The sequence below is a fragment of the Pygoscelis adeliae genome, unplaced genomic scaffold (genome assembly GCF_000699105.1).
Source record: "Pygoscelis adeliae isolate BGI_AS28 unplaced genomic scaffold, ASM69910v1 Scaffold67, whole genome shotgun sequence".
NCBI classification, from domain to species: Eukaryota; Metazoa; Chordata; class Aves; order Sphenisciformes; family Spheniscidae; genus Pygoscelis; species Pygoscelis adeliae.
Window position 1 is genome coordinate 4,588,955 of NW_008825271.1, and position 10,277 is coordinate 4,599,231.

The 10,277-nt window shown below is 42.0% G+C and overlaps 1 protein-coding gene across 1 annotated transcript in view; it reads left to right on the forward strand.

Moving 5' to 3' along the window:
* The first annotated feature begins 622 nt into the window (after window positions 1-622).
* The window catches only part of TRIM2 (tripartite motif containing 2), a 73,463-nt gene continuing 63,808 nt past the window's right edge, over window positions 623-10,277 (forward strand). Inside the window, exon 1 of the mRNA XM_009329788.1 lies at window positions 623-702. The gene's annotated coding sequence lies outside the window, so the exon portion shown is untranslated. The remainder of the gene's footprint in view (window positions 703-10,277) is intronic.

A 10,277-nucleotide genomic window follows, 5' to 3' on the forward strand; every position in this document is an offset into this window, starting at 1 on the left:
ACTTAATCCTGCATTGCAAATATTGATGGATTTTTCACACTTCCTCTTTTACCCTTTACACCAGCAAAGAAAAACTTAATGTCCCTGTCAGAAGTGGATACCATGCAGAATCTCAGAACTAGTCTGCCCCTGAAGTTTTGGCAAGTCTGTGTCTAGATTTCATGTGGTAGCTGAGGAGCTCATCTATAGATCTGATTTTATAAATGAAGAAAATAAAGATATGACAGATTAAGTGACTTTGCCATGACCATAGAGCAAAGTAAGTGTCAGCACTCAAAGTCTATTACTGAGGTCACTGTACTATATTATTTATTTTTCTTCCTTTCATTTATTTTACAAAATCCTATCAGACAGTGTGATGAGTAATTTCTAGGGATGACTGTGTGCACCTCACAGGGTTCAGATTGGCTAAGAGAAGTACCTCATGATTTGGCTGCTTATCCAAACTACTCTGAGCTCAAAACTGGGTGGGAAGCCTCAGGCAGAGTGGGCTGCAGCAATATTTTTAGTTCTTCCTTCTTTTGGCATGGCTGGAAATGTCCCATATGGCAGTATGACAGCACTTCGATATTGCCAGGATGGTCCTTTCTCCAGGGTACTACTTCTTCAGCTCTCTTCTGAACCAGAAGTGCCAGGATCTCCAGAAAATTCAGCTCAGGCTTTGAGCTCAAGATACCTGGGGGAAAAAAAGAAGCTGTCACTGTAAGTAAGCATGTTCACTATGCATCTCTTTAAAATCACAGGAATAACCTTACTTCTAAGTTTCAATCAGATCTTTGTTAGCCTTGAGTCATGCCAAAAAAATAAAAGTAAATCTGAAGCAAGGCCTGATGCCGTGTTCTTTTCAGCTTGTCTAACTTGCCCTCTATGGATGTACCCAATAGGGGGATGCCCTGGGGGTTGTGCCCTTGTCTCTGCCATGCTCCTTGTGTTTTGGGGCTGTGCACAGCTTCTGCAGACAGCCCTGATGCTGTCTGAAGACCTTTGGCTCAACTCTCCTACTCATCTGTAATGCTTTTAAGGACTGCATCATTCAATGAGTCTTGAATTGCAGAGAGCCAGTCAAGCAATATTATCTGTGGGAAGCAGTGGCTGAGAGACAGTTAGACAGAAACTGGTCAAATTATGGGCAGCTATTGTACTTCGTACATTTTAACTAGATGGGTCTTGATGCTCACAGTTGTTCAGCTCTGAGACTGAGCCTCCTCTACAGCAGTACAGTGCATGCGTGGTAGTGTATGAACTACAGCTAATTACAGCAATAACTGCTTCTATGCCAGGCTGTGAACACAAGCCAGAGGTTTTCAGTCACTCTCTCTAACTAGCAGATAGATACTAAGCCTTGATTAGTAATGATGAAAATGAAATTGTTTTTTGTCTACAGATTAAGAAAGCAGGATCTCAGTACTTAAGTAACAATGAAAGCCATGAGATACACATTGGGCATAAATTCACACCTAGGAGTTTTTGCTGTGCTCTCTCAGTACATAGTTTGGAATAATCAATATGCTTACCACATTGTCTGTCTCTTGACTAAAGAAAGAACTCCCTTGTGCATCACAAGCTCAGCACAACATGGCTTGCTCTGTAGGGGCAGACTGTGCCTGTTTGATTTCCATCAGGGTAAACAGGCAGAAGATTAAAATTGATTTGTCTTCCTCCCAGAGAGATAATTTTCAAGATGTATTCACAGGGCTTGCTAAAACAGGGTGCTGAATCAACATCCTTCATAAAAAAAACTGACTACTCTGAACTGCATATGCTATAATTGTACTCTGATTCTGAGATGGTAGGCAGTTTGTGAAAACAAAATGATTTACTAATACTCATTAACTGACCTTTCAGATAGCCTGGGAAGCAGATAAGCATATCATCCTCAATCTACAAAAGAGGGAAATGAAATCTGCAAGAAAGCTGGAAATAGAACTAAGATCTGCTTCCCAGGGCTGTGTTTTTACTGCATTTCATTTTCTTCCACTGGCTCTGTAGGTGCACTGTGTGTTGACTGTGGGATCCTTTGCCAACATTTTCCTGTGGTTGAGTCTTTAGTCTGCAGGCACATTTGCAATATAGCTATTGTTCAGTTATTCAGCAGTTAATGGAAGGTATCAATTTGGGGTTGACTGAAACCCTGACCTCTTACCATGACCTCTTACCAGTACTTCCCAAATATACTTATGTTTACCAGATTACAAAGCCTGTAACATTGAATCCGATCTACTAGATTTCCCCTTCTTTGCCCTTGAGAATGTCAGAGCAGCTCCCAGAACTGATTGATCTCTTGGGAAAGAACAGCTCTCTAGATTAATAAGAGTTTTGAGTTACTGGAGCGTTAATTCCTGACACCGAGTATTTGAATTCTTAGTGAAAGCGGGAGGCTTTAAGGGTGCTTTTCATCTCAGGGATTCAGCTTATTAGCAGGCGCTCTGCTGATGTGTCCTATATGCTTGACACACATCAATTAAGGTTATGATAAGAGAGAGCCTGTGAGTAAAATACCACATGTGCCCCTCTCCCATCAGCTGTTTGAGTCTGACCAGAAAACTGAACTGCCAGGTAACAGGAAAAAGTCTGAGTGCCTGAAAGAAGCAGTGGCAGCCTTCTGTCAGGTTTGGATAGACTTCCTTGTAAAATCACTCACCACCAGTACTCAGGTCTCCATAGGGATAGAGGCTGAGATTTGCGAACAAGCCCTCCTGAGCCTCCTTGGATAAGTTGTCCTCTCTCTTAAATCCAAACCCTCTGACTAATATCCTCCATGCTAATATCCTCCACTTTCACCCACAGCTGTGAAAGCTTTTAAATCTTTCATTGTGGTTTTTTTTCCAGGTCCATTTTCCTAGGTATTAGACCCTTTTCTAGGTAAGGGATGTTGTTGCCGGTAAAGTGGAACATGCTGGTTGGTTCTAAAAAATGGAAAACGCTAAGCATGCAGCCTTTTCTATTAAAAAAGAAAAAGCAGCAGGGTTGTAGTACTCAGATCTCACTCATACATCAAGAGCAGAGGGTCTCCTTCTACTGTGTGCATTTTATTTTGGTGGTGTTACTCAGAGAAAACACTGCACTTAGGAAAGAAAACGATTGCAAGGCAGGTTATATGTGCAAAATTCACCCCAGCAGAATAGAGGAAGTTTCTCAACCAGGAATTTGCCACAGGGCCAGTTCTGTAGGGTGGCCTGCCTGAAATATAATAGAAAACACATATCAAGACAGAAAGAAAAGGGACCACTTCCTACCTTCCTTGCCTGTGGCAGAGAGTGAATTGCAGTGGCTAAGTGGTCTTCAGGTCTGTGCTGCCTTAAATCTCTATCTACCAGAGTCTACTGGTTTCTGTGACTTCTCTCCCTCCTGTCCGATACGCCCGGCCTCCCAGCTGGCCAGCAATGCTGAAAGAAACAAGCATCAGGGGCACACAGATACTTGTACTGGCTGTGCTCTGTTCCTATGCTGGGAAGATGTTCCCTTGGACTCCATAGGCAAACCCTAAGCTTTCTTCTTACTGGAGTCACTGGTTTACAGGAACAGGCTCTCTGCATTTCTGCATTGCTTTGATAGTGTGTAAAAGGCACAGTCTTGCAAACTACCTTCTTTTACGGTACATATAGGACTGCTATAAAATTAACTGCAGCCTCCAGATGGCCTACCCAGATTCCTCTCTCTAGCTCATCTCTCAGGCCCAGAAAGCAAATTGTATCCCAGTATGTGCTCAAGTAGGCAGGAAATATTATAGATGCCACGGCTCCTTCATCTACGAAGGAGCTTTTAAACATTTCAGTTTCCTTCCTTTTTGCCTGTGTAGCTGGGCCAAAGGTCTAAGAAAGCAGCAATTTAAGCTTGTAGTGTAAAATGTCCCTAATTGAGTGGATAGCTTGCTGTGTTCTGTCCTGCTTGCTGCTCTCTAAAAAAATTATCACGGCTGTCGTCAGCCTTTCCCTCTTATCACTGCTGGTTCACAGCATGTGAAACTGAGAAGCATAGTACCGTTAAGACTCACAGATTGCACTGCAGTTTGCCTCATGAAATCAAATCATACTGAGGCCTGCTTTCTTCCTGACCTCTTTCTCCTTACACAGCATCTTCAGTTGACACTTTACCTAATGCTCCCTAAGCTATAGTACAACCCCCTAATGTACCCTGACAGTCAGATGTTAATGTTTGTTATACTAATATCCTGGCATGGAATTCTGCAGGTCTTACTCTGGCAAAACTCCCGCTAACGGCAATAGGGGGACTGGTTACTTAAGGGCTGAAATAAGACTGTGAGAATTACAATCTTTTCTCGTATGTGTGGTTTAATTTCTGCTTCTGACTGGGATGCTTAACTTCAGAGCGGTATCTTTGGTCATCTTTTGAATTAGTTTTTGAATGTGTAAGAGCAAGTTGACAGGTATTTGATGAGGTTAATATTAACTCCGGCACTGCAGTGGCTGAACTTTCAGCATATTACAGTTTTCAGACATAGCCTTTGTGAGACCATCTGTCTATAGAAATCTGCTTCCTTCTCTCCGTTTTCCCCATCATTTCCTCCTGATACCCACTCTCCTGTATCACTTTGAAATCTATGCTTGACACTCATACACACTTTGGGACCCAGAGCTACATCAAAACATTTCCCTGGTTCACAGTGGCTATGGAAAATGTTATGCTGTCACACTCCAATACACAGACAGGAAAATGTGAGCCAGGGCTACTGTGGCTGTGACTGCAAAAAAGAGGATACAGGAGTGGGAAGAGACAATCATGTGGGTCAAAAGAGCAGGGGCAGCATTCTTATATATGTGTGCAGGTACCTAAATTAGGGTATTCTCAGTAGAGATGTCTTGTATTCCCACCTGCCCCAAAGCCCTGCACAGCCTCGAGCCTCTCAGCCTTTCACTCTGGCTTTTAGTGTCTCCTAGCCTGAGGCCACTCATCCTTAGACCCAGTCTCCAGCTCCTGCCAGAGCATCTAGCTCCTCCCTATGGTCCATGCCCCTCTGCCTCAACCACATAGTTCACAGCCTCTTCATCTTTCTGCCACAACTCCTCTCTGCCCATCCTAGAGATACCTTTTTTTCCCAGGCCTCCCAGATCCCATCCTCCTGAACCTCCCTGCTCCATACCATTTAAGATGCTTGTTTTCCCTGCCTCGCAGTCCTTAAAAGCTTCCCCAGAGCCCTTTGCTCTTTGCCATATTCTCTTCCTACTCTCAGACTTCTTCACTACAGTCCAGTGTTTGCAGTCTGAGAAACAGGGGGCTGTTTCTTCTCCCATAGAGTCTCGGGTTCTTCAGTGCAAAGATCTCAGCATACCTTCTTTTTCCTCTTTCTCATTGTACTTGAAGGCAGGGAAGTAGGACAGGTCCAGGGTAAACCAGGCACATACTAGCCCTTTGTATGCTGTAAGAATGGATAGCTCCAGGCAAGGTCAGAGAAAGACTAAGCCAAGAAATACATAAGCATGGTATATTTTTTAGAAAATGTAGCCCTTTCTATTTCTCTTGGCAGGCAAAGTGTCCAGTATTCAATACGTATCTTGTGAACCAACTTCAGGCCCAGAGCGGCTTTTGAACTGTTTGCTGTGATTCTTCATGTGCTCATTTCGTTGTGTTACTGGTCACATGGTAACATTTTTGATTCTTGGATGAATGATGTTTTCAAACAAAAAGAGGGATTTGGACACATTACTTTTGGTTCAGGACTTTTCATGAATGCAGCCATATGAAAATGTATTGCGTCAGTGTTTCCTGGATACTTACTTTTGAAAGAAAGATTACTTATGTGAATGAAAGTTTGTGAAAAACAGTAATACTGAGACATCACGATTTTATAGGAGCCAGGGCTGGTAGTTAATTTCTGAGAGTAGCAAACTATGATTCAGGGCAGTACAGAGCAGAAGCGTGAGCCTGGCACAAACTGAGCGTATGCCAGTGTTTAAGGGTCATGGTTGCCACAGAAGTGCGACTTAGAGCTTGAAGTGAGATTACAGTCAGGAGGATTGTGGGGCTTACCTGCTGTTTCACGGTATATTTTCATAAGCAGCTTGAGCATTTGGCTCGCAGCCTTCATTCTTCCCCTGCTCTGGTCCATAACACCCCACGTCTGTGTCAGCTGCAGCACTCAGTGGACCCCTGTGAGCTAATTCACCTCATTCACCTTGCAGAAAATTGATGCATTTTGTCATGGGTCAATTTTCAGTCAGGCGATGAACTGTATCTGTTCACTGGGAGTCCAACAAGCACCTCAGTGCAAGGTAAGAAGTGGGAGCGTACAGCCAGAGGGGGAAAGGGAACCTTTGAAAACAGTCTAATGTTTGTCTTTTGAAAGTACATCCTTCCAATATTTGACTTTCCCTGATGAAAACCACTGGGACATAAGCATTGCATGCTGTTTGCCGTCTTGTTCCTTAAAGAATACAAAGTATCCAGCCATTAACTCCTGTACTGCGGGCTTCAGGGTGGGAAAAAGGGACCACCATTCCAGCTCACTTACAAAGGAAAAGGCTGCATGTCTCTGTCACCAAAGTGGTCAGAATGAGATCATGTGCCCCAGGCAAGCCCAGATCCCTGCAGTCACAGATGTTAGTGAGAGTTGATGGGAAAAAGTGGCTTAGTGCTATGCTTATTCTCCCTTTTTTCTGGCGATAGCCAGGGGCTACTGCAGGCTGTAGTGAAAACAGCAGCGGCCGTGCGGCTTCTCCAATGATGACATCAAGGTTATAATGCATTATGTTTTTGTCTGAGCTGCATATTTTCTTTCTGTGAAAAAGAAATGATACATTATAAAGCAAAATACATACATTATAAAGCAAGATACCAAAAGCACTGAAACAGCCCAATCCTCATCTAACGGTAGGAGCAGGCTGCAAAGGATTATCACACTATATTATCTCTTTGAAAGATCAGCTGACAATTATGTGCCTTTCTGGAGGGGGACAGGCTTTTGCCAAACTCAAGTCACCGGGCACCAAGCTGAAGGACTAAAATAAAATACGTAGTAAGTGAGGCCAGACCAGCTGACTACAAGCTTACCATCTGAACCCAGATCCAAGATATTCCATGTGCTGGCTTTAAAATGCTGGTGGTAAAATGGTTTATAATATCACAGCTAATTCGTCTTTAAAAAATGGGTTATTGTCAGTGCCAAAATCTACCGTATTTTATTTCATCAACAGTGAGTGAACTGAAGCTTCACCTTGAATTCCTCCAAGGGTAGATTTGTCTCACTTTATCAGACTTGTGGTTTTTCAGTCTGTATAAAGCCTGCCAGCTTGTTTGCATCAGAAGATTGATCTAGGACTTAAACTATGACTGACTAGAAATCTGCATAAACATATTTAAAATCCTACACCAAGTAGTCTACTGCTAAAATGAAAGGTGAACACATAGCTGTGGTGCACCCCTGGCTTGTTAATCTGCCATCCTGAGCTTCTATCATTCAGGCAATTTTACAGATTGAAATTAAATGGCAAGGTGCATCCTCCACCAAACCCAGACCTGTCACCTGTCACTTTCTCAGTATTCAAACTGCAAAAGAACAGGGTGGAAAACAGGTTGCTTTCATCTATACCTTTGCAATTCAGCGATCCCAATACAACCACACTAGACTAGATGGGAGCAGAATCCAGGCCAAGAGAGATACATATTCTGCCACCTACTGTGCATCACAACCTGTCTGTCACTGGCTGAGGGGGGGCACTTTTTCCTTGCTTCAATGAACATGCAATGAGGTTTAAAAAAACCTTTCAAGAATCTATGTACAAAGCTGCATGTAAGCAGTATAATCAATATCTAAGCTGCATCCTTCTCCGCTGTTGTCCTACTACCATTGCTAACATAGTTGATCTTGGTGAAAAATTGGGCTTGTTTTCTACTTACATGGAAAATAACAGCATTGTTTTGTAGCTGGCATTTGAAAACATCCTAAATGGAAGCTGCCATTTTTCTGAGAAGGCAAATTGCTCCTAACAAGTTGTTTTCCCTATCTGATCTGTTCTTTGTTGAAGTCTTTCCTATATGAAGCTTTCTACAGGAAATTTTCTCTCACCATCAAACTGATTAGTATCTTCCATCTCCGTTTCTCCAGAAAACTAACATCCCTGTGCTAGATAGGAACATGGTGCTTGACTGCCTTAAAGTTCATGGAGACAGAGTGTGAGAAACTGGGCATCAAATGATGCCTTAATAATATCCAGGGAACAGTTGTGTATGCAACAGTGAGGGGGCACACAGCCATCCTGCCTGGAGGCCAGGAGCCATCTATGAACAGTAGGATGCTGGTAGGCCACGTGGATGAGATGAAGGAGGAAATGAAGAACAGAAAAGAAGGGAGAAAAAGATGACAAATAAGAATGATCCCTGGAGGCTGGAAAACGAAAAGTCATTTAAAATCAGTCTTCTATTTCTGAATTTTGAATTTTCTTGAAGTTTTCTTACACAATTGTTATTTGTGAAAGCAGCCTTTGATGTAAATGGACTAGAGTGTTTTTCTGAGACAAGAAGTATATTGAAGAGTACCTGAGAGATCAGTGCAAATTAATGCATTTACTCCTCAGGGGGAAAAAACATTCAGTCAGCATGAGCATCACAAACTGAAAGTGGTTATTTCCACCCACTGTCCACTTTAACACCATGTCTCACCAAAAAAAGAGTTCTTATTCCAAAGATAACAACCATTCAACTCTTGTACTGTGACAGTACAGTGGGGAAGAGAGCCTCCATGTCTAGAAAACCACACAAGGGCTACTCTGCTGTACCCCATGAAATAATTTCTGGCTCCAAACCTGGAAGTCTGCTCTACCAGGATCAAGTCCTTTGATTTCATGGAAAATATCAGTCCCGATAAAAACAAGATGTAGTCAGTTCACCCCACTTGTTTACTAAGTGGGAGAAGAATAACTCAACTGTTAACAAACCTCGTTTACTGCTGTTTCAAAAAATAAAATTATTTGCTTCAATTGACGTCTGTGCATTTCAAGTGTTTTGCTGCTTACTACCTTGATGGGAGGACAGAACAGAAGAGAGTAAAAATGCTAGAATGCAGGCCAAAGATGCACAACTGTGGTAGCAGCTGAGCAGTAGGGCACATGAAATCTGTTCTCATGTACCTCTTGTTTGTGTGGGGTGTTCTGGTGTCTAATAATATGACTGAGCTCGTGTAGCCTTTTACATTGGATCACGAGATTGTATTTCACTCATCTGGAGGGCTGCCTCTTTTCACAAAAGCTGTAGGAATATAATACCTTTGAGATCTCTAGCATTCTACCTGATTTGACTGAAATTACTCAATGGGTTATACAACTATTGGAAGAAATTGTGACAGCACAGGCCAAAATACACGTAAAGAAAACTCGTTCATAATTTTCTCCTTTGCTTCTACTGATTAGAGAATCTTGGGTTTGTTTGTTTGTTTGTTTGTTTTAATAATTCAACTGCTTTTGACATTAACAGTCCAGTCATGTCAATCCTGGATCCAGGTACAAGATGAGTAGACAATCAGCACAATCCTAATTGTGCAAAGACGAAAAACTGAGCAAGGGACAAGGCTCAGGACTTTTAGGCAGAGTGTTTACAATGGTGTTTTTATTTTGTTAATGACTCACTGTGCTGATTCACCCATGCTTTAGTGAAAGCTGCCTCGTTTAGAGATTCTCACTGCTCAAAGAGTAAGATTATTTCCAGTAGAAAAGATTGCAAAAGTCTTCTGGCAAAACTAAAGACTAAATAAAACTTGATATTTTAAAGTAAAAGACCATGCAGATAACTTTAGTTTTAAGCAATGGCAAAACTTTTTTTATCCACCATAAAATTGTTTTTGTAATTTTTTATTGGGAAGCCAATGTTTTTCAGTACTGACTCAAAAGCCTTGAGGTATCCAAAAATATAGGTGACCCCTCAAGCCTCTGGTACCTGAATTTAATCAGGGCAGTAGACTTTTAAATAGCTGAAAATAGGGACTGAAAGTGACTTAGGAGCTTCAAGTCATGGACTTTCACTGGGTGCTTTTCAAAATTTTGCTTGTGATACTTTCGGTAAAATGTTCATTCTTGTAATTAATGGATCATTTCACCCCAGAGGTTCTCTATCAAGCAACTGTCCACTGACTCTGAGAGTTGCCTTATTAGAGGAGAAAAAAACCAAAACAAAACAGAACCTCCCAACACAATAGACTTGCTTCCCACCTGGAAACATTTAGAGGATGTAAGTGGATCAGCATTCACTTCGCTGTTTATAAAACCCAGATTGTTGTAAATGACTTGCTAAACTGTTGAACTATTTCAAGTAATGCGCTGGATTCCCCA